General features: G+C 45.1%; 1 protein-coding gene across 1 annotated transcript in view; it reads right to left on the reverse strand.

Moving 5' to 3' along the window:
* Positions 1–19,276, reverse strand: part of Jak1 (Janus kinase 1) — a 116,993-nt gene extending 97,717 nt beyond the window's left edge. Inside the window, 1 exon segment of the mRNA XM_037202733.1 lies at positions 19,117–19,276. The gene's annotated coding sequence lies outside the window, so the exon portion shown is untranslated.
* Between the last annotated feature and the right edge of the window lie 1,070 nt (positions 19,277–20,346).

Here is a 20,346-nt window from a genome sequence, read left to right on the forward strand (position 1 = left end):
CCCGTCTACTTCTCCAGCACTGGAAAACAGGGCGCACATGACACACCAAGTTTTGCCATGGATGCTGGGGACTGATTCCCATGCTTTCCGAGCAAACACTTTAGCAACGGAGCCATTTCCCCAGCCCATCGCCCGTCTCGCCATTACTGTTCTTCATATACCAGGATCCTGAGCTGGGTAACTGCTGCATGAACATGCTAAGGAAGACAGCAGCGAAAAGAGAAGTCTTCTTGGGAGCAGGACTGCTGCTGCTGCTTTTTTCAAGACTTGATTTCATGTTATGAGTGCTTGCCTGCACATATGTAGGTGCACCTGTGTGCATGGTGCCCACGAGGCCACAAGTATCAGATCCCTGGGAACTGGAGTCACACACACACAGTTACAAGCTTCCATGTGGATGCTGGGAACTGACCCTGGTGCTCTGTGCAAGAACAGCCAGTGAATGCTTAAAGCACGCAGCCATCTCTCTAGCTGATACAGCAAGGCTTCTTAAAAGTTTTTCCACGTATGACTCCTTTCACATAGAAATTTACACAATCCAGGACATACATCAGGGATATAAATCAGATACATAAATCAAACACTGACTAGTAATAAAACATAAAGAAATCTTTTTTCCTTTTTGAGACAGAGTCTCATTATATAGTCCTGGTTATCCTGGAAGGCACTATGTAGACCAGGCTGGCCTTGAACTCACAAAGATATACTTGCTTCTGCCTCCCAAGTGCTGGAACTAAAGGTGTTCCCCACCATGCCCAGAAAGAAACTTTAAAAATAACTTCTTAATATACATTTACCATTTGCTAAAGACCAAAGCAATTTTTTGCTTGGTTACTTTTATATCAAGAATTAAATCTTGGCTGAACATTTGATACTGTAGGACACAGTACTTTCAATGTTTTTCAAAGTTGATCAACATTTTTATTTTATAATCACCAGTACTGATACTACCACTTCACATAAACACATAGTACAAAAATGCAGAAACAGCTTAAATATTATGTAATAGGTGATTTACCTAAGCAAAATAAAATAGCTAGCCCAAATAAACAGATATTTAAAATGACTTCTATGAAGGTTATATTGCAACAGAACTTTTAAAATGTTTAAGTAAGAAAAAGCAGATTATATATGGCCTGCAACAAAAATTACATAATATAGACTCATATGTGCATTAGTGGTAAAGACTGGAATAGAATTTTATTTATTGTAAAATTACTTATATAAAAATATATTTTTCATCTATTCTAATAATAGCTTTAGTGTACAAGTAAATGTCAACGTTAAAGAGAACACTTTTCTTTTCTTTTCTTTTTTTTTCCTTTGGTTTTCCGAGACAGGGTTTCTCTGTGTAGACCCTGGCTGTCCTGGAACTCATGCAGGCCTCAAACTCACAGAGATCCACCCGCCTCTGCCTCCCTAGTGCTGGAATTAAAGGCATGAGCCACCACCGCCCAGCTAAAGAGAACATTTTTATTAAAGACTTTGTCATCATTGAAATTTTTTAAAGTTTTTTTGTTTGTTTTTTGTTTGTTTTTTAAGTTTAATCATTCCTAGGTGCAATTTGGGATCGGTCTGGGCTCAACACCGCCCACCCGGCCTATCCTTCAGACCGTGCCCCCAGGACACTGCCCCCAAACAAACAGTTCTATCACTCCTCTTTTACAGGATACCACTGTTATTAATATCCAGGTTAACAGACAAAGCCTAAAGAGTCCTAGTGTCTCTGAGAGCACCTCACAGTCTTCTGTCCATAAAATATCTCAGCCTCAGAGCTAAAGTGGGACAGCAGTTAAAAGCACTTCTGCTTTTCCAGAGAACCACGTTCAGTTCCCGGCACTCACAGCCATCTGTAACCCCAGCTCCAAGGATCTAACACCCTCTTCTGAGTGCATAGCACCCATACGCATATATATAATTTTAAATTTTTTTAAAAAATGTCTCAGCCTCTTTGGAATTATTTTAACAAACAGGTATTTAATTTAATAAACACTACGTGTGGCTACTTTACGAACAATCAGTGACAAATCAAGCATGATATAACACAGCTATAATCTCAGCCCTTGGGGCACTGAGGAGGGAGGATCACAAGTTCAAGGCCAACCTGGGTCAAACAACAGCAACAACCTACTAAAGTACTGGTCCACAGAGGTCCTGGTCAGTCACTCCCTTGCCCCTCTCTCCTTCCCCTCCACTGGCACAATAGGAAACAGCCATTTCCGGAGGCACTTTGGTGTCCTCCAGTTCTTATGGTCACGTGCGCTAATAACTTTAAATGGACTTCTTAGACCATTCCAGTGAACTCAGAACTAATGTGCTCAGCTTGGCCATCTTCGTGATCTCTTAAAGCCATGAGAGTTGTAGTTCTAAGCTGAGAAAAGTAAGCAGGATTCCCAGCCAACAAGGAAGTAGTTCAACAGCCTTCCCTGACTCTCATGAGTGCCTGGCAGAGAGAGGCCCTTAAAATGTCCCCTTTCACCTAGCAGAAGCAGTATTTTCATGTGAGTGCAATTTGTAGAAATAGTCCTCGTTTGGTGTTGCCTGATTCCTATCCCACTGATTTTTGGGTTTCGTTTGGCTCTCCGATTGAAAAATACCTGAGCTGGTAAAGTTACTTGCCATAAAAGAAAGAGGACCTGAGCTCCATCTCCAGGAGGCATGGTGGCGCATGTGTAGAATGCCAGGACGAGGGAGGTGAAGCCTGCCAGCCCCGCCAGTCAGTGAGACCCTGTCTCAATATAGAGAGGTGACCAGCCCTTGAAGACACCTGAACATTAATTTCTGGGACACACACACACACACACACACACACACACACACACACACACACCATGAAAAAGAAAACTGGGATGGTCTCTAAGTTGGTCTTAAACTCCCGAGTTCACATCACCCTCTACCTCAGCCTCCTTTGGTTTTTAGAGGACTCAATGGTCTCTTCACAGGATTTCCACTGTATGTCAAGCACCATGGCCATGGTTCAGGCAGCAACAGGTGGCAGGGAAGCAGTGCTGTTATCAAGTCCACAACATGGCTGGGTTGTCTGACAGCCAAGTCTTTGAAGTGTGCCAAGGCAAGCAGAGCATACAGAAACACTTGCAGTCTTTTTTTTTTTTTTTTAATAATTTATTTATTTTGTGTGCACTGGTGTCTGCCTGCATGCATGTCTGTGTGAGGGTGTCTGATCCCCTAGAACTGGAGTTACAGACAGTTGTGAGCTGCCATGTGGGTGCTGGGAATTGAACCTGGGTTCTCTGGAAGAGCAGCCAGTGCTCTTAACTACTGAGCCACCTCTACACACACACACACACACACACACACACACACACACACTTTAGCTTAACGACACCGCTGCTCTTTAGAAACTTCATTAGTTAGAAAACATTTTGCCCTAATACACACTGCTATATTCATTGTGAAGTTTCCAAGTCAACACACAGAAGACCAAGTTAACACAGTAAATACTGAAACACTAGACCTCTGCCCTGCCAAAACAGAAAGCTGTGTTGCAGCCAGAAAACCAGGAGTGATTTTGTCATCTCAAAGGCCAGTAGAGAATAAGCTAGAAGGGTATGCAGATGGAATCTCAAGGGAGATACCTCAGGACTTGAAGGCACGATTCAGGGACTGAGACTAATGGTCAGTCAGGTCAGCCTGTTTGATTCAATACACTGCAAAGCGCAATGCTTCTACCTAGCTACACATCCATCCTAAAGATGACTGCTCTTCAGGTATATGTAACAGAGAAAGAAGCATTCAACAAACAAGACATTTCCTGTCTTTTCTTTCTTTCTTTCTTCCTTTCTTTCTTCCTTCCTTCCTTCCTTTCCTTCCTTCTTTCTTTTTTTTTTTTTTTTTTTTTTTTTTTTAAAGAGAAGATCTTTCTCTATGTAGCTCTGGTTGTCTTCAAGCTATGTAGAACAGGCTGTCTTGAACTCACAGACATCCTCTGCCTTCAAAGTCCTGGAATTAAACTCAAACTTACCAAAACACAAAACTCATTTTGGGATAGTTAAGTGAACCCAAATATCCTGCTAAAAGAAGAGAGAAAGTGGGGGGGAGAGAAAAAGAGGAAGGAGGAATAGGAAGATGAAGAAGGAAGAAGGGGAGGGGAAATGGAAGAAGGAGGAGGAGAGGAAAGAAGGAATTGAAGGGGTCCTACAAGGAATGGTAGGAACCTTTAGCCCCAGCTACTCAGAAAACAAACAGAGGCCAGGAATTCAGGACAACATAGATCCATTGTCCAAAAGGTAGGGGATTGGGAATCTTAACACTTCCTTGTTACAGTCTCTAACAAAATGCACACTACACACACATAGCAGGTACTTTTCCAAGCACCTAAAACTACTTCAGAAACTTCAGAACACATTTCACAGGTTCCATTTTAAATGCCAATGCCTGTAAGTGACAAGCTAGTGGTCTGATTGCACCTCTAAAAAATTCCATCAGGACTCTACTCTCTGGCTCTTACAAATACTAAATTAAATGACAAAAGCACAAATCCCACAGAGGCAGGCTAAGAACTAACTAATTATACCCCTGCTTCCTCAGCAGCTGGAAAGACAGGACAAGTCTCAGTGCTGGGAGACAGGCCCTGCCCTAGGCACTCACTGGCCTACCTATTGCCTGTTTCACCCAAGATATTTATCTGTAACACCATGTTGGTAGCAGGTGGCAGAAACCAAGGCGCAAAAACTACCCGATCCCCCGCCTCCTTTCTGTCTTTGAAGAGGCATCAGTTACACTGTTACACAAGTTAGTTCATTCAAACAGGAATCTCCTGTGATCCACTCCCAGCCCATCCTCCCTGTAAGGATAACCTCTGATATACACAGCCTACACTCAGGAGACTCTGACATGGCAAAGCTGTAGCCTCCTTCCCACCTGAGAGAAGAGCTCCATCAGCATATATATGGAAAGAAGCAGGACTCTGCAATCAGACACGGAGAAGACTCCCCAGGAAGACGAGCTGGTCTGTTCTTACCTGTTTGTTACTGAGACACAGATAGCAGACAGTAAAAGAAAAGATAGGAAGACAACAGTCCAACATTAACTGCCCTCTGACCTCTCACAGTCCTAACATAGAGCACTGATTTCATCATCAAAGGTCGTTAGCTACTCCATGGCCCACAAGGGCAGCCGTGTGCTGACCTGGAAAGTCAGCACCATCTGCCCAGCTCTGTAGTGCCCAATTATAGTCACCGACACCCAAACCCATGCCCCCAACACGCATGCTGCCCTACTTATAATTCCACCACCAAGAAAGGGAAGCAGAGTAGCAAATACCCCTGTAAATATAAGACATATACAGAACAACCACTAACTAAAACAAGGATCTACGGGCCTGGGGAGGTAGCTCACTGGTTAAAGCACTTGCTGTGCAGGCTTAAGGACTGGAGTCCAGGTCCCCAGAGACTCACGGAAATGCCAGGTGAGCAAGATGACCTGTCTGTAATTCCAACCTGGGAAGACAGAGACGGCATACCCAGAACAAGTCAGCCATCAAGACTTATCGGATGGACTGAGAAACCTTGCTTCAATGGATCTCAATGAATAAGGTAGAAGAGTTATGGAGAATGATTACCAGCATTGACTTTGGGCTTCCACACATGTAAATGACATCCCACACACAAATGTACACCCACAAACAGGCAAAAAATATGTATACACACACATGCATATCACACACACACACACACACACACACACACACACACACACACACGCATGCACACACACACACACACACACACACACACACACACACACACACACACTTATAGATGAAAACTGAAAAAAAAATAAAAGGAGGACCTAACATTTGACAATCTAGTAGAAAGACTGATGCAAAATTATTGTAAAAAAAAAAAAAATTGTAGCAACTAAAAACAAGCCAATTTTAACTTTGAGCTTGCTGGCAAGGAAACATAATTACACAATACATTTTTTTTTCTTTCTGGTTTAAAACCAAAGCATATCAACTCCACAGAAGAAATACAAATGATTTACCTGAAATTTATTTATTTAAGCCATCAGAAGGGCCAAGGATATAAAATACTTTGTGAACTTTCACAAAACTGAACCACTGAACTGGCCCAGATTCCTTGCAGTAAAATGCCTGTGTTATAGAATATTATTTTAAGATATGTTACATTTGTTTATGCTCTGGAATGTTTGTTTAGTGATGCAAAGCTATGTTACATTCTTTTATGTTGCATTTGGTTAGCTCTGTGAAGCTGTGTTACTCTGCCTGTCTAAAACACCTGATTGGTGTAATAAAGAGCTGAATGACCAATAGCAAGGCAGGAGAAAGGATAGGCAGTGCTGGCAGGTAGAAAATGAATAGAAGAAGAAATCTAGAAGCAAGAGAACAAAGAGAAGAAGATGCTAGGAGCCAGCCACCCAGCCTCGGAGTGAGAGTGAAAGTAAGATATAGAGAAGTAAGAGGAAGGGAAAAGTCCAGAAGCAAAAGGTAGACGGTCTATTGAGTTAAGAAAAGCTGGCAAGAAACAAGTCTCTGTGTGATTTATTTGGGAGCTGGGTGGCGGGTGCCCCCCAAAAGAGCAAAAACAAACAACTGCATGCCTGTACTTGGAATTCCTCATACAGTGTGTACAATATTTATGATCCTACACAGAGTTTAGCATTTATTCAATGAAGTCCTGGGAGCTTGTGAAGGAAGGGGGTATTTCCATGAGGCAGTTCCCTTCCTCAGGAACCTGTGACCATACAATAGAGATAAGTCTGCAAAAGACCCAAACCTGAGTGCAGTGGGACAGGTGGAAGGTAATAGAGAGGGAGACAGGAATTCAAGGCCACTCTGGGCAATGAGACCCTATCTCAAAAAGGAGAAAGGAGAGAGAGAAGGGAGGTAAGTTGAAGTCCTGTCCAAACATGCTTAGATGGAAAAGTTGGGACTGTTTCCCATAGGCAACAGGGCTTCAAAAGCCTGGAGCCCCAGAAATCCTGTGACCTCATCAAGCATGGAATCTGCATGGAAGACAGACTGAGAAAGAAGGCTGGCTGTGGGCGGGAGAGGCGGAGAAGAGGTGAGCAACCCAGGAAAGGAAAGCCAGTTGGAAGGCTGCTGCGGTCAGTCAGTGGGAAGTCACAGCTGGGGAAAAGGCTAATCTTGAGGAAGGAATATCACCAGGGTAGGGTGGGAAAAGAGAAGGGAGAGATCAGCTGGAGCAAAGGCCACATCTGCCCTGCCACCTGTTTGTACAGTCAACACTGACAGGCTTTTACATCTGAGACAAGTAGAAATGCCGACTTCAGTGTCCACACATGATGTGAAACACGGGTCCTTCGCACAGGCTAGTTTACACGCTGTCTGCTGGAATGCCACAAACGCAGAGGCCAGCGGTTATAACACATACTGTGTGGCCCCAGGAGCTGAGCCACTTAGGAAGAAAGGCAGGGAACCTGTCCATCAATATGACAATGTGTCAGAAAGAGCTGGCATCAAAACTGGAGCACTTAAATGTGAGACGTCAACAAGTCATGGGGTCAGGAGCTCCTGTGTGATGCCATGCAGGACAATTATCCTGAACTGGAACGCAGGTGCTGCTTCTGCCCTTTCCTCCCCCTCCTATCAGCTTCCTCCAGATCTCTGCAAAGCCTGGCTTCCCATATCACCTTCCAGGCCTTAGCTCCAAAGCCATCGCTTCCTCTGAGATGTGGCCCATGTCCCACCCTACCCACTCTGCTTCCTCATTAACATGTTCTACTCTCCTCTCCACCATCTGAAGCCACACTGAAATTCTTCAGTGACATGTTCAACATCTAAGCATGCGTGCTCCTTCAGGGCAGGCGCCACTCCGCCTTTACACAGGTCTTTGTCACACGTGCCTATGCTGCATGTCCCCAGTGCTTTGAACAGCGGAGAGACGGCTCAACCAGTGTTTGGGAAGGGAAGGGAAGAGAGAAGAAATCAAAAGTGGGGCATCTCCTCGGTTTACACAGCACACGGACCTTGAGGAGAACCTCACTGGGGGAGAGGAGCACACATCTACCCACAAGGAGAACAGACACAGAGAGGGTCCTTACTGTGCCGCAGGGGGCTGGGGGCCTCCGCCAACAAGGAGATGTTTTACATAACAAAGGCAGAAAAAAGGTTTCACCCCGTGATTGCAAGGTGACCCCAAGGGAGCCATCTGGAATATGAAGACAGCAGTCTGTGAAGGGTTAAAGAATGAGTGGGTGGAAGGAAATGAAAGACGCTGGTGAAGGGGAGAGAGGAGGCCCACAGAGCAGCATTGACAAGTGGGGTCCTGTGTTCTTTTTCTTTGTTCAAGAGACCTTACCAGTCCCATCATGTTACTGCCCAGTGTAGACGCTTCGACTTCCTGTTCACCACACCAGAGAGCCCAAAGTAATATGGACCATAGTGTTCTGCCTGATCAAGGGCCGCCTAGCTCACAACCCAGTTCCTTTTTAATTTCTGCATATAGTACAGAGCGTCTGTCCTACCTCAAAGACTTTGCATATGCTGTTTCTTCTAACCAGAAATCTTTATTCTGTGTGTGTGCCTACATGCATGTGTTCATGTCATGTGTGTGTGCCTGTATGTGTGTGTACATGTCATGTGTGTGTGCCTGCATGTGTGTGTTCATGTCATGTGTGTGTGCCTGTATGTGTGTGTACATGACATGTGTGTGCCTGCATGCCTGTGTACATGTCATGTGTGTGTGCCTGCATGCCTGTGTACATGTCATGTGTGTGTGCCTGCATGCGTGTGTACATGTCATGTGTGTGTGCCTGCATGTGTGTGTTCATGTCATGTATGTGTGCCTGCATGTGTGTGTTCATGTCCGTGTGTGTGTGTGTGTGTGTGTGTGTGTGTGTGTGTGTGTGTGTGCGCATTATGGCCAGAAGCTGACATCAGATGTCTTCCTCAGTCATTCTCACCTTGGTGGAGAATTACAAAAAGAATTTTAAAAAATTCTTTTTTTAAACACAGACAGACAGACAGGATGCATGCAATGGAAGTCAGTGGACAACTTGCAGGAGTGAGTTCTCTTTCCACCATGTGGATTCTGGGAATGGAACCCAGGTCCTCAGGAAGCAAGCGCTTTAAACACTGAACCATCTGCAGAGATAGAAAAGTTTCTTAACCTCTTCACCCAGCCTCTTCCACCTTTCAGATCTTAGTATACAAAAACGACTGTCCAGAGCCGGCTCACTCGCTTCTTACCACTCCATCTGTCTTAGTGCCAACTAGACATCTCTTCAACACTTGGCATACACATCACAAGTACGTGTTTAATTGTTGAATTGCTCTTTTCTAGTAGCAAGAAACCTAAGGACAGAGTCAGGCCAACCTTGTTTTCACATATCATGGTCTACATAGAGCTGCTAAACAATGAAGTAAGGATAAAAACCTGTAAACATTTTTACACTGGCCAGCTTGTTTATCAGATGTGGCCTACTTCCTAAAGCCACATCAAGAAAGCTTACAATCTATGTTCAGGCCAATTCAACGAGGACCCCCTCCCTTCTATGTCCAAGCAACCTGAGTGGAAGATTTCCGTAAACAAGTGGCTAAGGAAGCTGTGCGTAAGCACCATCAGACATCAGTTGAGTCTCCCAATGAGGTAACAGATGCATTTGGTCAGCAAACAGTCAGCATCTTAGAGTAGCTCCAGCTGAACAAAAGCAAGCAGTATGCAAAAGTCAGGCAATGCATATGCTACTTTCTTTAGTCTAAATTATGCAAATTAATCCTAAAATGTATTTGGAGGTGTGCACGGCCAAAAAAAAAAAAAAATCTTTATAATGCAATTTGTATCTGCCTGCCTTCCTGTGTGGGGCCAAAAATCAACTTAACAAACAAGATTTTCCACAGGAAGATACCGTTTAGCAGGTTACCCCCCCTTCCCCACCCCTGCATTCATGCATGTGTGTGTGTCTCAGACACACCACTAGCACAAACTCTAAAGACATCATTTTACAAACAGGTCTGCCTGTGCCTCTCTGCCAGCAACCCACCAGCATGAAAGAGTATTTTAAATTCTACTAATTGAAAAAATTGCTATAAATTATAGCCTCATCATGGTCAGAGAAAATTAACTGTATTAACTATGTAAACAAGCCCACAGATATAATCATGGTTAATTGGTGAGTCCCATCAGTTATAATACCCTTAGGCCCCTTAAGATGTTATTAAAAATGAATTATAGTTGCATTCATTACAAATTGTTGTTATTGCTACTTTGTGCAGTCAGACCTGCCTCATCACCCAACATACCTGAAAATGTTACATCTAAGTTTACTCTTTCAATCTCTCCAGGCAGTGTGCCCACAGATTCAGGTGGACACCCCTTTGCACCACTGCCCTCCACAGAGCAGAATGGGGTCTTCTGTCTTTCTCAATCGTAAATGGGAAGACAAGAAAGGATTCAGCTACATGGACTTTGCTGTCAAAGCACATGGTAAGAATAGGACAGGAGAGGTGGATTAGCAGTTAAGAGCGTTGGCTGCTCTTCAGAGGATCTGGGTTCAATTCTTAGTGCCTATAGGATGGCTCACAGTAGCCTGTAACTGGATCTGGCCTCTGTAGGCTCCTGAATACACATGGGGCACATAAACTCACACAAGCAAAACACATATAATATAAATAATAATAAATAAATTTTAAAAAAAAAAAGAATGGTATCAAGACTGCTGTTCCAACTACCTATTACCTTGTTCTTTCTTTCGACAAGGGAAGAAGAGGGGTTGTTGTTTGCTTGCCTGTTTGTTTTTGAGACAGAGTCTCAGGCAACCTGGGCTGGGCTCAAACTCTCCACAGCTGAGAATGTCCCTGAGCTCTTCTTCCTGCTTCCACTTGCCAAGCGCTAAGATTATAGGTGTACACCACACTACTGTTCCTGGCTTGTTTCTTACTGATACCTAAATTCAATAAACTTGTCCAACAAGAACATTACTAAGAATGAAATAGACTTAAATACACATATCTCCATGTGCATACACATATAACTAGGAAATTTGGCTGACTCCCTATGATTTTCTGTTTTGGGTAGCTCTTGCTTCAGGGAAGCATGATGCATACATGGTGCAGAAACTGTAGAAGAGGAAACAACACGTTTGAAAGTTCCTTTGAATTCCTATCATTCTTAGGAAGCCATGCTCCCTGGAGTATCATCTCCTTTATAAAATGTTTAATTCTGACACAGCTCTAAAGACATTTCACAGTCTGCCTGCATCTGTGCCAGCGGTCTATCATGGCTGCACACGTGGGTCGTGAGAGCTGAAGAGCACCTCTTCCACACTGGTCCTTCAGGACGTGCAAGGCCTTCCTCCCGAACACTATCTTGGACAGTTCTACAGAACTTACAGAAAAGCACCTGTTTCTCATTCTTCATTAAAAACTAAAGGAAAACTTAATTTATGTAGTATCTTGCACATTATCTACCTAACAAATTCTTCATTAATGTTAACTGCCTTCATTAAGCAACAACAGTTTTTGTTTGTTTAGCCACTGTTAACAGAAATCGTTCAAAAATACAATACTTCTTTGTTTAGCATATTCTGTGGACATGCCATACTATCTTTAAACATTCTGAATATAGCTTGAGCTTTTTAAAAATTAACCCAAAGCATACATACCAACCTTTTGTTGTTGTTGTTGTTGTTGATGATGATGATGTTGTTTCGAACCGCCTCTGCCTCCCAAGTGCTGGGATTAAAGGTGTAAACCACCACCACCTGGCTAATACCAATTATTTTTAAAGTTAAAAAATAAAACAGCTAGACAGTTTTACCTCAAAGTACGTGACAGACACTATTCCAAAATTTTTAGTAGTCAATCCTCAAATAATCTTAGAAGTAGATACACTCTCTACCCTACTCTGTGGATAACTTGTTCTCAAGGCTAAATCCAGAGTCTGGGTTCAGAGTGTCCAGAACAGATTATCAAAACCAAGAAAAGCAGGTTGGAGAGATGGCTCACTAGTTAAGAGCACTTCCAGAGAACCAAAGTTCACTTCCCAGAACCCACATCAGATAGTTCAAACCCCTGTAACTCCAGTTTCAGGAGATCCTCTTCCGGTCTCTGTGGGCACCTGTTCTGTGCCATACATTTACACAGATACGCACATCCGCAAAAATGAAAACAAAACTTAAAGAAACAAACAGGAAGAAAAAAAGAGGAAGGAGGGCAAGACTACCATGCAATAAAAGCCCCCCTTTCTTAGAGGTGTGACGAACTGCCTGAGTCCATCGCCGTCAGCTGGGGTTCAGGCACCAGGGTCCTCCCTAGCAGTCATTCTCAACCCTTATTCCTCCGTTTATAAAGCAAAGACTCCGTGCCCGACTTTCACTCTAAGGAAACACCTTTGAATTTGTCCTGGAGAAATTCTGAGAGCAGGGTCTTACCCTGTCTCTGCCCGCTACTTGCACACCAGCCAACCCCTGAGCAAGGTGGATGAAGTGTCCTCTTCAGCTCCAGACCTGAACTCTCCCCCATCTCACTCCCGCTCTACAACACAAAACTTCTGGATACCTTACTCACCTTCACCAGTGCCAGCCACGCTGGTCACAGTGACAATTCAAACGGAATCACTGTTTACCACGGGTCCCTCTCCAGTAAGTGCCCTAGGCTGCTTCACTCTGGCTGTGGTCTCGCTTACCTTCTACTCCTCAGTCACTAAGACACGAATTAGCCCTGTGCCTCCAAGGATGGACCTCCTACCCACATTCTCTAACTATGCCTACCTCTTGGGTTTCTTCTCTTTAACCTTTGATTGCCTTGAAAACCAGTTAAATTGTCAGAGCACTTGGTAACCTGAAAAAACGACTCAAAGTGGGTTTTGCTGCACTTCAGGGAGAGCATACAAGGACTTCCTGCCACCTAGTTGGAGTCTAGGCTTTCCTGTTTCCTGGGAGACTCCAGAAGAACTGAAAAATGGTGAATAAATAAAGCATTTTTGGTACTGGGAAGAAGGAAAGGGTGGTGTGGCACAGGTAGAAGCTGATCCTGCATAGAACTCAAAGTGCTTCACAGTTCTTCCATTTGCTCGCTTTATTCTTCAGCCCCAAGACCTCGAATGCTCTCATCTTCCCTCCTTATGCACTGGACCGAGGCCACAGTCCCTGACCTCTTCCTGCTCACAGACTCAAGTCTCTCTGCCTACAAGCTGACCCCAAACTGCCTCACCTCCTCCTGCTCTCTCCTGAGAAAGCTAGGCTCTAATCAACGCATGCACACAAGTCTGCCACCCATCTTCTGCACATGCCCAGCTCTGCTTCAAGCCTTTGCTCATACTGTATGTCTTCCTAGCATCTCATCCTACCTCAGAACAAGGGAACTCACACTCGTTAAGGACCTACTCAAATGAAGCCTCTTCAAAACCACTGGCTGCCATGTGCAGAAGTGTGTGTCCTAAGTAGCAGCTATTTGGAGGCTGAGGCAGGAGTATTTCTTGAGCCCAAGAGAAGACCCTGGCCCCATCTTTCTGTGTAGAGTGTACACACTTTCAAGAATGTAGGAGTATGTGTCCATATGCATCATGGGTCAATCTCATGTGTTCCTTTGGGACCCATCCACCTTGTAGTTTAAGACAGCATCTCGAAGAAAAAAAAAAAAAAAAAAAAAAAAAAAAAAACAATCTAAGGGCCAGGAGTAGTGGCAGACAGATTAATCCCAGGAGGCAGAGGCAGACAGATTTCTTTGAGTTCAAGGCCAGTCTGGTCTATGGCAAGTTACCAGGACAGCCAGGGCTATACAGAGACCACACACACACACACACACACACACACACACACACACACACACACATATGGGGGGCGGGGGGAGAAGACCTCTTAACTTGTACCTGGAGCTCACATATTTGGCTAGTTTGGCTGGTCAACAAGCTCCAGGGATCACCAATCTGGCGTTGCGATTACAAGCACACGCCACTGCGGCCTGTCTTTTACATGAGTGCCAGGGATGACATTCAGATGCTTGTGTTTGCACTACAAGCACGTAATCTACTCAGCCACCTCCCAACTCCACCCAGGTCTTTTTAAAAAGCATTTCTACGCAGGGTCTGGCTCTCTTGAGACCCTGATAGTCTTCATCTTCACCTCGGCTGTAAAAGCCATGTACAGCAAGTCTATTCCCATCTGAGCTGTGCCGTAATCATCTGCCAGGAACTTAGCAGGTACCAAGAGATGTTTGTGTATAAAAAAGAATGAATTAATTTGCAATATATATTTAAAAAAAACATAAGCTACTCCTTAATCTTCAAATTGAAAAGGAGTACTCTGAAGGTTTGTAGGGACATTCTGAACCACACCATGGGACTTACTTACTCGGTCTACAAGCATAATCCATGCCACCAAAATTGGGTACACTCTCAAAGTTTTTCCTGCCAGACTGCACACGCTATGAGGGCAGGGATTCCTGTGTATTTTATTCCATGTATTCACTCTCTGTGACCATTACTAGTGTGAGGTCAATACACAGTTACTGAATTAATAAATGGATAGACCAGGTGTCAGTGTGAATTCAGATATTAAATAAACCAGTTACCTAGATTAAAAACATTTTAACAAATGTCAGCTGTCTTCTGGCCAGAGTACAGTTAAAAGAACTTTCCTGTTGGCTCCTATCTGTAATCCCAACACTTGGGAGGCTTGAAGCAGGAGGATCACACACATCTGCCTAGGCCAGAGGAAGACCCAGTCTCAAAACAACAACAATGACTCTTTCTTCCTTTTGCTACTAATGCACATCTTGCCTTGGGACTAAGGGATGGACTCAGAGTACTGGGGAATGATGTAAAGAACCAGACAGCAGAAAACCTCAAGTGGAGGTATCACCGGAAGGAACTTCATGTTTTATTCTTTCTGGTTGCCACAACTGCCAAAAGTGTAGGTGTACTTCAAAGGGAAGAGCATTCGCAGGAATTTGTTTCCTACCCCTGAAACCGAGCATTTCAACATGGCAGCTGTTGAACACCATGTTTAACATGTTCTGAACACCAGAAAGCTTTTGAGACCGGAAGCTACAGTGGCATTACCTCACTGAGGATGAGAGCAAGAAGCAGCGGGAGCGACCAAAGGACCAAGGACAAGACTTGGTACTTAGCACAAAACACATTAGCAGCAATTAGCCAATATCTCTGTCCCTCTGTGTCACAATATGTTTTAGGAAAAGACCTCCTACTACCTACCCCAGGCTGATCCCCACCTCCTGAATTCAAGAGTTCCTCCTGCCCCAGCCTCCCCAGTACTTGGGATTGCAGACATGCACCACTGCACCTCACCTGGTCAGAATCATTTAGAAAGGGAAAATGGAGGGCACAGAAACAAGCAGCATGCACTCCCCTCATCCACTAGGCCACCAACAGCTCTGGTCCCTTCTGTGGTAGGTCTGCTTCCAATTTTAGCCATGCTCAAAGGAAATGTAGCAAGAATGTGACTGTCCTTAAGTGGAAAAAGCAATAGAGCATGGAGGATTTTTCTCCTCTGCTTACGACTTTCTTACACTTCCTAATTTTTCTATAATGCATTTCTTCCTTGTCATGAGAAAATAAGCTTTGTGGAAAAAAAAATCAAAAAAACTAAATAAATAAATAACTAAATAAATAAATAACACATTCTACCCCAAAAACTAAGCACACTAAATGAGCCCCTTACTCCACATACAAAACTACTAATTCACTAACACTAGCCCCTGCCCTGCTCTACTCAGCACAGGAACTTGGTGTCCTGCCCCAGTGTCCACTGATTCTAACAATTCCTTTCTGCAGTTTCCTCAGAGCAGCTCCAGTGTGTGTGTCCTCGGGGTCCCGTGCATTATGTTTGTATTAACTACCTGGCTTCCCCACAAAGACTGCAAAACAACTAGCCTGGGCACTTTCATTTGCTTCTAGAACAGGGAAGCCAGTGCCAGGAATGAAATAACTTGCCACGACATGAGCCCCAATATCTCTTTTCTCACCTGGCATCCCCAAAGCATGATCCCGCCACTTGAGCATTAATGATATTTTGAGCCAGGTCATACTCTGATATAGGAATGCACTGTCCTGTGCATCCCTGGGTGTTTAATACACCCCGACTCTACCCACTAGATGCCACCTTTCCCCAGGGTGTGCCTTCCAAAGCTCCCCCAGAGAATGGCACTGTCTCTCTGAGCATGGAATTTTACCAAGCTGTTAACCACTCGTCTGAAATATTCATCAAGGCTCCGACGAGCCCTCTATGGCAAGGCTCCATGTACCATTAAGCCACAGTTCATCAGAGAACATCAGAAGTTGCTTACTCAGCTAGATTCTGCTTCAATAGCCAATTCCCTGTCCACCTGAAATTTCTTATGTGAAAATTAGGGTTTTTTTATTTTTTAAATGATTTATTTTTATTTTATGTACACTGGTGTTTTACCTGCATGTGTATGTGTTTGGGGGTGTTGGATCCCCTGGAAGTAGCGTTAAAGACAGTAATGAGCTGCAATGTGGGTGTTGGGAATTGAACCCAGGTCCTCAGGATGGGAGGATGGCTATTAATCACTGAGCCATCTCTCTAGCCCCATGAAAATTACTTTTTAAAAATTCATGGCACACAAGCCAGGCATGGCGGTATACACCTTTATTCCCAGCACTTGGGAGGCAAAAGGCAGGTGGACCTCTGAGTTTGAGGCCAGCCTGGTCTACAGAGCTAGTTCCAGGACAGCCAGAGCTACACAAAGAAACCCTGTCTCAAGAAAACAAAACCAAAAGATAAAATTCTTTGCACAAATATGCATATCTCAGACAATAAATCTAGCAGTTTATCATCACCCCACTAGAGTAAACTAAGGATATGTGTGCGTAAAGCGGAAAACACAGAAAATCTGACAGAAAACATATGTCCTGCCTGGTCTTCACTAGGCTGTAAAATGTTTCCTATTAATACAATTATGTATACTTAGTGTTCTCTGTATAAAAATGGATCTAAATCTACATATATTCTAAGAAGTTGCTTCATTTGTGTTTCTCTCCAAATATATGTGTTTCTTCAAGTTATTCAGAAGAACAGAATGATGTCTTTCAGACATTATTAAAATCCATAGCTAGTAATGTGCTGTTGAAATCAGTCTTCCTTAGTACCACTACTGTTTGTAAAGGTAAGCCTGTTTAAACTGGCAGACTTCTCAGTCTCTTTAGAAGCCCCAAGGTTAAGTTCCCTCATGCAATTTGAGGCAAGCATATTCCTGTAAAAGCAACCCTATCCTCAAAACTCCATGTTTTTCACCGGCTTTTTATAGCGGTTGCCTGACTGAAAAGATTCCACAGCCTAACTCCCCACTAGCACCTTAAATTTGTAAAGAGAGGAAACCAAGTAGCCAGAAAGATAGCGAGCCATCTTCCTGGTAAGCCAAACTGTTACTAACACTTGCTTAAATTACAACAAAATGGAACACAGTCACATTTGGGGAAATATCTGAATACTGTACCAATATTCATTCACTTTCTAGCATATTTTCCCAACGCCAGTAAATGGTGTACTGCGACATGGGATTAAAATATTTTAGATAGCTGTTTTCAACGTGAAGCATAACAGTGAAATCTGAGAAAGAAAAAAGTACAGCTGTGTAGAGAAACTGAAATACAGTCTAAGTGCCTAGTTAGTGTGATACATCAAATGAAGTTATGATCACTATTCAATGTCCACACTCCCTCTAGTATGCTGTATGTTTCTTTCAATATGATCTAGATCCATACAGAAGAGACATTTACTCCACATTAACAAAGCATGTTATACCAGGACTGTCTACAATGCTGGCTGGCAGTCTCCATTAACCTTCACCACAAAGCACAAAAGAACACATTGATCCTTCAATAAAAAGTATCCCCTGGATCTTGGGAAACTGAAGCCAGGAATGAAATTGACTTGTCACACAGTGCCCCAAATCTTATTTCTCCCCTGGCACCCCCACACATGATCTCTCAACCCGGCCATTACTGATTGAGCCAGATCATACTTGGGGGGGAGATCATGGGGGGGGGGAGAGGGGTGTGTGTGCCGTTGCTTCACACCGCCCCAAATCCTAGTTCTTGGGAAACATCAGAGTCTCCAAAATCAAAAGCAATAAACAACACAAAATGTGGTTTTGGAAAGGAAGTAACAAAGATTTAATCAATATAAAATGTTCATCTTTTTTTTTAAAAAAAAAAAAAGTTTTTTACACTGTATATATGCCCACACATAATTCAAATATTTTCTTTTAAGGGGAGGGCAACACCCAACGACTAGATAATTGTATCTAATTGTCTCCGTGTTCTACTTACTTAACGACCCAAGGTTTTTTGCCTTCTTCCCTGAAAGAAATAATGGCAATTTCATACTACCCTAAGTACCTGCGACTGAGCTCTATGACTGGGGAGGAATTTTAATAGCATGGATACCGATGTATCCAAGCAGGGGCAGAAGACAGGTCACAGCCGTGAATTAAGACTATCAATTAGGGCACAGTCCTTGTCCCCCGGGAAATCACAGAGAGGACACCTCCAAAGGGGGCACACAGGCACCTGGTGATAACCACACCTCTGGTAGTCTCCCTAAAGAACTTCCTTCGTAAACACGCATCCCAGGAGCCTGGGAGTGTCTCCAGGGGTGCCTACTGCATCTGAGACAACGCCGGCCGCCGCGCGGAAGCAGTGCAAGGAGTTGGAGAGCCACACAGACACTAACAGTCCCAGTTTCGACAATCGGGTCCCTTTGGGTAGGGCCGGTCGTCCCTCTCCCCTGCCCCTTTCACCCATGGCCCTCCATCACGCTGCTTTCCGGCAAGCTGCAGTCCGGAGTTCCCGGGCGCGCCCCCACGCAGTCCCCAAACCCAGAAAGTCCCCCAGCAAGAGCCGATCTGGCAGGACGCAGGGCACGACCCTTGGCGAGTCCTGCGGTCGGCCTGTCCCGGCGCAAGGGGCCCTCGGAGCGCAGGCCGCGGGGCCATAAACAGGATGTCGGCGGCGCGGGCCGCTGTTAGCAAAGCGGCCCTCCTCTCCCTCCCTTCCCCTGCCCTCCCCTCCCGGCCGCCGCCTGGAAATCCCCGCCCCGGCCGCCTCGGCCGCCCGGTCGCCCCGCTTCGCGCCCCTCGCCCGCTCCCCGAGCTGACCGCGGCCGTCTCCACCTCCCCACCGGGACACTCACCACTTCCGTGTGCGCCGGGCCGCGCGGCTCCTCGGCGCGGCGTCCGTGCGGGTCCGGCGTCTGGCTGGCAACTCGGCCAGCTGGTGCGGGGCCCGGCGTGGACACCCGCGGCCGAGAAGAGGCACCGAGAGGGCGAGCAGGGATGGGCGCGGGCCCGCGGCGCGTCAGCAGCTGCCGGCTACTCCGCGGCTGCGGCGGCCTGCGCTCCAGGACGCGCCGGCGCCCCGCCCCTCCACCGCAGGCCCCGCCCCCTGACGGTGCCGCCCCGCGGAGTACGCCCCTTGTCTGGCCCGCCTCCCGTGACGTCAGAAGCGGCCCCCATAGCGGGGCGGGGCCGAGACCCAAGCCGGAGGACCCTTGCTTGAGTCTCCGCCTGCCCGCCACGCCCCCATCCGGTCTCGCACACGCGCAAAAAAAAAAAAAAAAAAAGGGGGGGACGACGACCTGAACTCATGCAAGGAAAAAGATTATCAGAATTCGCCCACTGAAGTGACCTGTGTCCTTGGAGGCTTACCTCCGCCCACATCCCAGCCACGCCAGAGGGCTCACGAGAGACTTGTTTAGCAAGAACTTAGTCGGGCACTTTGCCTGTTGCCGCGATAAAATATGTCACAAAAGCAATTTATAAGGAAAGATTTTTATTTTCCTTGAAGAGGATACAGTTGAAGGGATACAGACCATCATGATGAGGAAATCGAGATGACAGAAGCTTGAGGTGGAAGACAACGTACACACATGGTCAGGCAGAAGAGAGGATGAATGCTTGTGTTAGCGGTCTCCTTTGTAGACCGTGTAGGACCCCCAGCAGATGGACTAGTACTGCCCACAGATAGATAAGGTGGCTCTTATCGCCATTATCCTAATCTATATAATCCCCGAGAGCACAGCCAACTGGTTAACCTAATCTACATAATCCCTCACAGGCATGCGCAAGGCTTGTCTTCTAGACGATGCTAATATAGATAATCCCCCAGGGCCTGGCCAGGAGATAACCTAATCTATATACTCCCTCACTGGCAAGGATGGTCTCCTAGGTGATTCTAATTGTCAAACTGACAATACTAACCATCATAAGGATTTAATCAGATATTAAACCTCATGCTTTGACAAGTTTCTTCAGGCCCAGCCTATGTACTATGTAAAAGCTCTCCGTAAAGGAGCAGGTGAGACAAACTATGGAACAGTAATAAGAATTAACATCCATTGATACCTAATGTGTGTCCAGGGCTT

The sequence above is a fragment of the Peromyscus leucopus genome, chromosome 2 (genome assembly GCF_004664715.2).
Source record: "Peromyscus leucopus breed LL Stock chromosome 2, UCI_PerLeu_2.1, whole genome shotgun sequence".
Taxonomy (NCBI): Eukaryota; Metazoa; Chordata; class Mammalia; order Rodentia; family Cricetidae; genus Peromyscus; species Peromyscus leucopus.